The sequence below is a fragment of the Sturnira hondurensis genome, unplaced genomic scaffold, assembly GCF_014824575.4.
Source record: "Sturnira hondurensis isolate 20B ecotype Veracruz unplaced genomic scaffold, ASM1482457v3 Scaffold0001509, whole genome shotgun sequence".
In the NCBI taxonomy this organism is placed as follows: domain Eukaryota; kingdom Metazoa; phylum Chordata; class Mammalia; order Chiroptera; family Phyllostomidae; genus Sturnira; species Sturnira hondurensis.
The window spans coordinates 509,797-518,404 of NW_028074140.1; positions in this window are offsets into that span (position 1 = coordinate 509,797).

Genomic DNA, 8,608 nt, shown 5'->3' on the forward strand with positions numbered 1-8,608 from the left:
AGAGACAGAACTCAGCCAGGAGAAAGGAAAATTAGGCCTACACTGGTTTTAGTTAGATTTCTGACTATGATAAAAGGAAGCAGGCAATCAGATTGGAAAGCACCACCAAATACTAGCAGTGAGGCCTGATAAGCAAGGCTCTCAGCAGAGCCATGGGGTTTTATTGCAGATGCTCACCTCCTCTCCCCTGCATTGGACATCCTCAGCCAGGCATCCCTGCTTTCACAGTCAGAGGAGGCACTAAATACAAGTGGTCAAATTTATGCATTCCTAAAGAGCAAAAAGGAGATGATCTCGGGAAATCTATATCAAATAGTGTATGTTTCTTGTTAGCTAAAAATAGTAGGCACGCTGATTCAAAAATAATATTCTGACATATCAGTTTATGTGTTTATAAGTGATAGTAATGAGTCTTCATTTTTTTCATAGCTTGATTCAGCTTTTCTATATTTGAGGCTACCAAATACACAACATCCCTTCAAAGCTGTGGGGGAACCTGACGGCCTTGCTGGGGCCTGGTGAGGAAGACACTGAAGTCCACTGAACAGGTGGCTGCCTGGGAAGGTCAGTGTGCATCTCACTATCTCCTCCGAAAAGGAAGTTGGTTGTGGTCACTTCTAAGGTTGAATTTACTGAAGAATTCTTAGATTTCTAACTAAGTACTCACAATCTCTCAGTGTATCTCACTATCTAGATTTATTACAATTAACACAAAAGATATATGCCTTTTCACAAACAAGAACAGAAAACCAGGGGAGAAACACCTAAGAACCTGTCAATAAAACAGACTCCAAAAGGAGAGTTGGGAGTATGTCAGTGAGAGGAGATCCAGTATTTTCCTTTTCAAGTGGTTGCTAGGTTATCGGATCCGTGTTTATACAGTGAAATCTGAGATACCACCCGCAAGGCAGGGATTTTCTTTACTTTTCTGTAAATGAGGACTTACGTGGAAGGTAAATGAGAAAACCCAAGAGCTGAGCTGCTGTGGACGAAGCCACGTTGAGAGCCTTATTCCCAGTGTGCTCCAAGGGGGCGCTGTAGAGCCTCTAGCGCAGGTGCTCTGCGAACAGCGCTCAAGGATGCGTGTGTGGCTCTTCCTAGCCCGCTGAGCAGCCAAGAGCGTTTGAACATGTTCTTTCTCCTAGACAAGCTTTATCTTTATTTCTACCCCCGAGTGCCCCATCGATGTTAGCCTTTCTTTTTAACTTCTGACATGACAGGAAGATTGGAAGCCACTGTAGCATATGACATAGATAAATTAACCCATTAAACATTAATAACATGTGTAATCTGTTGGCCACTATGATGAAGGAACCCTAGTATGAGTCTTAAAGTACGTTAAATGGCACGCTCGGCCACGTGAATTAACTTTCTAGGGGTGCCCCACAAAGCTGAATAAACCTCATAGCTCAGCTGAGCTGCTCAGTTTGTCCGAGGGGAAACCTTAATTTTCACATTAATGGGGAACATTTTTGTCTTACTGGAGATCCTTCTGGTTCTTTATGGTAAGCTATGCCATCTGTGCAGGGAAAGGTAGTTATTTTATATCTTTATATCTTTATTTTACATCTTTATGATTAAAAGGCATGCAACTGGTTTTAAAAAGCTGTTTTAATTTGGGTACAAGTTAAAGGAAGGGGAGCCAAAGTGCTGACATGCACCGTTTGAGATGAACGTCTTCTGTCAGAAGAAGCCTGCCTGTCGGATTAGGCTTTGGGAAGTACTGTGAGTAAAGAGGCAAAAGATTTATACGATCTGGAGAGAATCCAGAGTACATATTGTGAAGTGACACTCCGCTCAGTGTTGTAAACACCACATAAAGTTCTCTCCTAAGTAACGTAAGAGATGTTATCTCCTTTCTTACAGCTGAAGAAACTGGAGCTCACAGGAGGAACCTGATTTATTCCTGGTGATCTCTAAGTCCCCTCAAGGAAGACACCTGCCGTTGGTTGATTGAGCCAACCCTGCAGTGTTTTGGTGGCCTGTGTTTGGGGTGCCTGGAGCTCTGATGTTGGTGAAATATTATGTTATTTGTTATTAAATATTTTACCACATTTTTGCTTCAAAAATTTTGCCCCATCAGAACAGTCTCTGAGTTCTTGGAAAGCACAGTGCACGCAGTTGCATCCAGGTATCCTAGTTTTTTGAAAAGGTCCCCTTGTGATTTTTCTGTGTAGACAGACTGAAAACCAGAGAGTAAAGGACTGCCTGTTTACAAATTAGGGCAGATTCACTCTTAAATCCATCTTCAAAAGTGCCAGTTGCAGTGTTAATTAGCATAAATAATCAGAAAACATTCAGACCTAGGTATAACTGCTCACATAGTTTTGGTAGCATGCAAAATTCTCCCAAAGCCTTTTTCAGTATGAATTATCTGATGACTTTATAGCAGAAATATTTATTGTGTGGAGACAAGTTCACAGAACTACAAAATGAAGAAAACTGAGCTAAGACAATATTTTCAACCCTGGTGGCATATTAGACTCAATTTGGGAAAGTTTAAAAAAAAAACAACAGATACCCAGAATTCAACACAGATGAACTAAATCAGACTCTTCCAAGACAGGCTGGGATATGGGTACAATTTTGAAACTCCCTGGTGACTTTAATGTGCAGCTGTGGTTAAGACCTGCCGTAAGCCTTAGGAGGGGTTTTCAACCTGTCACTTAAGAGTTATTAGGCAATGCTTCCCAAACTTTAACCTTTGTAGGAATCACCTGGGAATCTTGGTAAGCTGCAGGTTCTGTCCCAGTAGTACTGGGGTGGGCTTTGAGATTCTGAATTTGCCATGGGTGTGGTGGCGATGCTGGGAGGGGCGCATTGGGTAGCAAGGCTTCAGAGCACTGGTTCCTAGACATGGTTGCACACTGGAATCACCTGGGGAGTAAAGATCCCCAAAGTATCTGGGTCCCACCCAGGGAGATTCTGGTTTCACTGATGTGGGGCCCCAAGTGATTCTAATTGGTATCAAAATTGCAATGACTGCAAGTGAGAGAGGGAGAGGGAAGTAGTCATCCTGCATGAGGAGGAATTAGAGGAGTACCATGTGCAGGGGATGAGCTAGATTGACAAATAGGTTTCATGGCCTACGGACCAGTGCCAAAAAAAGTCTGCCTTTTTATTTCTCTAGAAAACTTGGAAGTTCTGCTACCACAGGGTAGCAACCAGGTGGCACTAAGTAGGGCCTGCCCCGAAGAAGGTACGGGCACTTTCCTATGTGCCAGGCCCACCTGTCCCATTTCTTTCTCTCTCTCCCCCTCCCCCCTTTTTTGGTATTACTTGCTTCACCCTGCAAGCGATCAAGTTCGAAAGCTCTGGGCTATGCAATGCCTGCAGCACACTGACTCCAGGGCGGTCACCTGGCACAACTGGTAACACCCTGTCACAACTGTCTTTAACCAAGAGTGACAGTGCATGGAGTGAATAATTAGCCTACCCAAGAGAATCTGTAGACACTGCCCTTGGTACATGTAGTAAAGAGCTGTCCTTCCCAACGGCTGATTGTTAGGAATATTCAAGGCCACACAGTTTATCAGGGTAGCATACAACAGAGCACAGCCATGGCAACTCCCAGCTCCAGGTACTTAACCTGTGCATGTGAGGGTAAGAGGAACAACCCGACGAGGTCATGACAATTGGGTAACAGACACAGAGCACTGATCAAAGTGCCTGGCTCTTAGTAAGTGCTCAGTCCATGTCAAGCTGCCATCATCACCCATGATGATGCACCTACACCCTTCCCCTGGTTGCAGGAGCTGGGGATGTCCAGAGCACACTGGGCAGCAGTTTATAGACAATTAGACTGGAATCCCCTTTCAGAGACTCTAACCTTGAAACAGAATCTCCTATTCTGTGAAAAGTCAGAAAATATTTTGTATATTAGCCTAAATCTAACATCCACCAAACACATCCTACCACAAAGAATTAAAATTAAAAGGCCCTGGATTCCAAAAGCCCTAACCATCTGGGGAGAACATGTCATCGGCATTCCCTGCTTGTGTCTGGTGCCTCCTATTCGTGCTGATCACTCATGTGCCCTCTCTCTCTCACTCCACTGACTCCCTTCAGAAATAGCAGCTCGTGCTTCTCTGGATTGTTCCTGGCTGGGAGGCTTCCACAAGGTAAATCATCAGTAAAGCAGCACTGCAAGAGTGAACGAATAAACCCATGCGCACTCATCCTGGAGGACTCTTGGTAGCTGAGGTTTGCCTGTACCACATTTCTTATGTGTTGAAACACTTCAGAACCTGTGCTGCTAGTCTATCGGAGTGTTTGTTGGATGTTAGTGTAAGTAATCTCTGTGCACCTGGACTTAGAATTTTCCACATTTCAATTAGCCAGAACAGAATTTGCGTACAATCCAAATTTAACAATTAGTAATGACAGCATGATGGATTTTTTCTAGAAATGACTTTGCTATTTTGCAAGTTAATGTAGACCAAAATAATTTAATGCCTTGCCTTCCTAAGTATCTTTCACTTATATCTTTATTAGTCTTTCAATAGAGAAGTTTTTCAAAGGGTAAAGAAGAGATGCTAAACCTGTTGCGAGCGGTTTTGACCAACCAAGCCGATCCAAACATAGTACTATTTAGCAAATTTGTACTCATAGAATTCATTCCAATATCTAAAATAAAAATCTATAAAATGCATTTCAAAAGACTAAGCAATGAGCTCTCATGCATCTGTCCTTGGGGGGGAAAAACCTTAAACAATGCATTCAATCTGAAATCTGAGCTAATCAAGACATTCTAAAAGGATAATTTTTAAATGTTCATAACACCCTTATGCCATGTTCAATCATTGGATTGCTTTTTATGGTTATCAAAGAAAGTGAGGTAGTACTTCCTAGTTTTGCATTTTCTAAGATATATTTCTCTTTAAATTAGACCCTGGATCAAACAGTTATAATGGTTCATTTTCTCTTCTAGAGAATTCATTTAGCACTTGAGGGCAATCAGCTGTACTGTGTTTGTACTGCTTGATTTTGCCAGAATGCTGAGGATCAATTTTTAGCCGTAGGCAATCTGTAAATCTTATTTTAAATGACAGTTTTCAGAAAAGTGCAACACCTAGTGTCCAGATGAAAAGGTAGATAATTTTGTCATCTCTCCCAACTCCATCTCACCCAACTTTCCTGTATGGGAGAACCTGGAGATCTCTCTCAGACAGGCTTCAGGGCTGCACAGAGAGCCAGCTGGGCCAGCAAGAACCAGAGCTCTGCCACACTCTGCCCTTACAGGACACTGCATCCATCCGTCTGGAGATACAGTCCCTCCATCCCATCCCCTGAGTTTCTAGGCTGTTACATGTCTTGCTGGGTGCGCCATGTCTAGAGGTCCTGAACACCTCCACCCAGGCCATTTTTGTGTAGTTTATGTCAGCTGGGAACCTCGAGATGGCATTTTCTTCAAGTACCAAAGCTTTAAGAACAAAGCCATGTCTGTCATTCCAATGCTTTCAATCACACAATGAATCACAGAGCCACTCACCTTCTCCAGTAAGAAAAGGAAAATCTTCCATTGTTCTATTCTTTCCCGTCAAGTCCTTTCACCAACAAGCCCATTTTTTTTGTTGTTCAAGTACAGTTGTCTGCACTTCCCTCCACCCTGCCCCCCACCCAGCCACTCCCACCTCCTTCCCAATTCCACCCACCCTTAGTTTTGTCCATGTGTCAAAAATATAGTTGTTCCTCAAAGTTGTTATAGTTGTTCCTGAAAGTCCCTCTCCCCTTTTCCTCCCTCCCCTCCAGTTACTGTCAGATTGTTCTTAATTTCACTGTCTCTGGTTATATTTTGCTGGCTTGTTTGCTTTCCACTTATAGATGAGATCGTATGGTATTTGTCTTTCATGGCCTGGCTCATTTCACTTAGCATAATGCCCTCCAGATCCATCCATGATGTTGCAAAGGGTAGGAGCTCCTTCTTTCTTTCTGCTGTGTAGCATTCCATCATGTAAATGTACCATAGTTTTTTGATCCATTCATTTACTGATGGGCACTTAGGTTGCTTCTAGCACATGGCTATTGCAGATTGTGACAAACAACCCAATTAAAAAATAGGCAAAGGATTTGAACAGACACTTCTCCAAGGAGGGTATACAGAGGGCCCAATGACATATGAAAAGATGCTCAGCATTGCTAGCCATCAGAGATACAAATTAAAACCACAATGAGATACCACCTCACACCGGTCAGAATGGCCGTCATTAATAAATCAACAAACAAGTGCTGGTGAGGATGTGGAGAAAAGGGAACCCTAGTACACTGTTGGTGGGAATGCAGACTGGTGCAGACACTGTGGAAAATGTTATGGAATTTCCTCAGAAAACTATAAATGGAACTGCCTTTTGACCTGGCAATTCCACTGTGGGGATTATACCCTAAGAACCCTGAAGCACCAATCCAAAAGAATCCATGCACCACAGTGTCCAACCGTTCTCTTTTAATTTGAAAAGAAAGGTCTGTGTATATATGTCTGTGATGACACACGATACTCGGTGTCACATCTAATCCATGCTGCCTGCCTGCAGGAATATGCTGCTGAAACCCAATACTGACATCATGGGGTGCAGAGCATTTAAATTCTCCAAAAGAATAAAGCACTTACTTATTGGTATACAAACAATACAACCAAACTGATACTAACATTTGGTTAGTGGCTGCCAATTTACACCTATGTTCTTCACTCACTTATTTCATGTATTCTTTAGGGTCTCAATTTCTTGGAAAAATAGCCACATTTCCAGCAATTTATAAAGCATCTCACATTTTTAGTTGGGGCTGCCAAACAGGCAATTTCGAAAGCACAATATGCATTTTCCAGAAGCCCAACTCAAAGCTGCGTGTATTCAATATATGTTAACAGTGAGTGCTTGCTATTAACTATCAGTCCTGAGACACGCCACCTCTCATTTCTTGCATTTACTGTCTGAGTGGGAGGAACGATTTAAATGGGAAGCAGCTGCAAGAACAATGAACAAGTCCAAAGCCAAGTGACTTTTAGAGTTGAGTGGTAAACTACACGGTGCAACTAACAATTGTATTAAGAAATGACAGGTGTGGTCTACATTGACTATCGTCTACAATTAAAGATACAAAAAGCTAACCTTACAATAAAAATGCCCTATTAACACAATGGACTATAGGAGATATTTTCCCTGCCTCCACCCCCCTTTTCCAGAAACAAATTAATAGGAGCTAACTGGAATTTAAAATAGATTTATATTGTTCTTTTGATGGCAGCCCACTTACCTCTTTCCTCCTTTCTTCATAGACACACGATTGCAAGTTAAAAAAGAAAAACAAACCCCCAAAGCAGGTACATAAGCTTTCTGCTGGTGTGTAGCAAGGATAAACTTAGTGGCTTAAAACAAGAGAAATTTATTACCTCACATCCTGGAGGTGAAAAGACCTGGCATAGCACGACCCTCTCTGCTCAGGGTCTCACAAGGCAGAGAAATCAAGGCGTCAGCAGCATCATGTTCTTGCCAGGGGGAGCTGGGGAGAATCTGCTTCCCAACTCACTGGGGCTGGCTGTCGAATTTAGTTCCTTATGATGGTACAATTTGGGCCCCTGTTTCCTTGCTGGCTGCCCCCATTCTTGCCTTGGACTCTCCTCCTTCTCAAAGTCAGCCGTGGAGAGTTTGCCTCCCTGAATCCCATTTACCAGGAAGAGCTCGCCTGATTGGCTCAAGACCACAACCTCCGTCTTAGGGTGAACTGATTTGGGACCTTAATTACCTGAAGAAAAATTCCCTACAGCTGCACGGAGGTTTGTGTTCACTGGGGGAAGACGTGTGCACGCAAGGATGGAAACCTTGGGGGCCACTGCAGAATTCTGTTTCCACCAGCAGGCAAATCAGGGTTATCATCTCTCCAACAGGAATTCGAGTTGACCACCATTTTGTTTTCGTATCTCTTCTAAAATTAAACTTTCTTGACAAGAGGTCTGCTGTGCAGAATTCACAGCTGAAACGGACCTTTGAGATCATGATCTTTCAGGTTCCATCCAGCTCTAAAGCTGTATTTACCCAAATATCAATTTTTAAAAAGGGAAAATATTCCATCTCCTTAGAGAAGTGTGATATTTGAATGGATATAACAGGGTACTTGGTTTCCTGGTTAGAATAAGCTATCACTTTTATTTTAATTTTAGTTAAAGTTTCTGCAAATGTCTTAGCATTTCAATAAATGAAGTGTCTTCATGCTTCTCCTAACCCCCTTAGATTTCTATACACTAGACTATTTTTTCTGCTTATGTTCTAAAGTTCTTTATTTACATCAGTTAAGAGTTTTATTGTCCTACAAAATTATAGACACTCTTGAATTCAAAGACTAATGTATTAAAATCAATTCTGCTATCCTATAATAAGGCCTTGTCACCCTGCTTTTGCATAATTTGCAAAAAGAGAAGGCAGAATTCACAATTATGTTACCCTGAACTTGAACATTGACTTGACATTCCTGAACCTTTGACATAACTTAATTCAATTCACATTTACTGAGAGGTCATACTGTTGACATGTGAGATTTTGACACCAGACCATGTTTCCGAGGGGCATTTGTTTTTACCTGAAATACACAGCACAACATTTAGAGCTCACCAGGT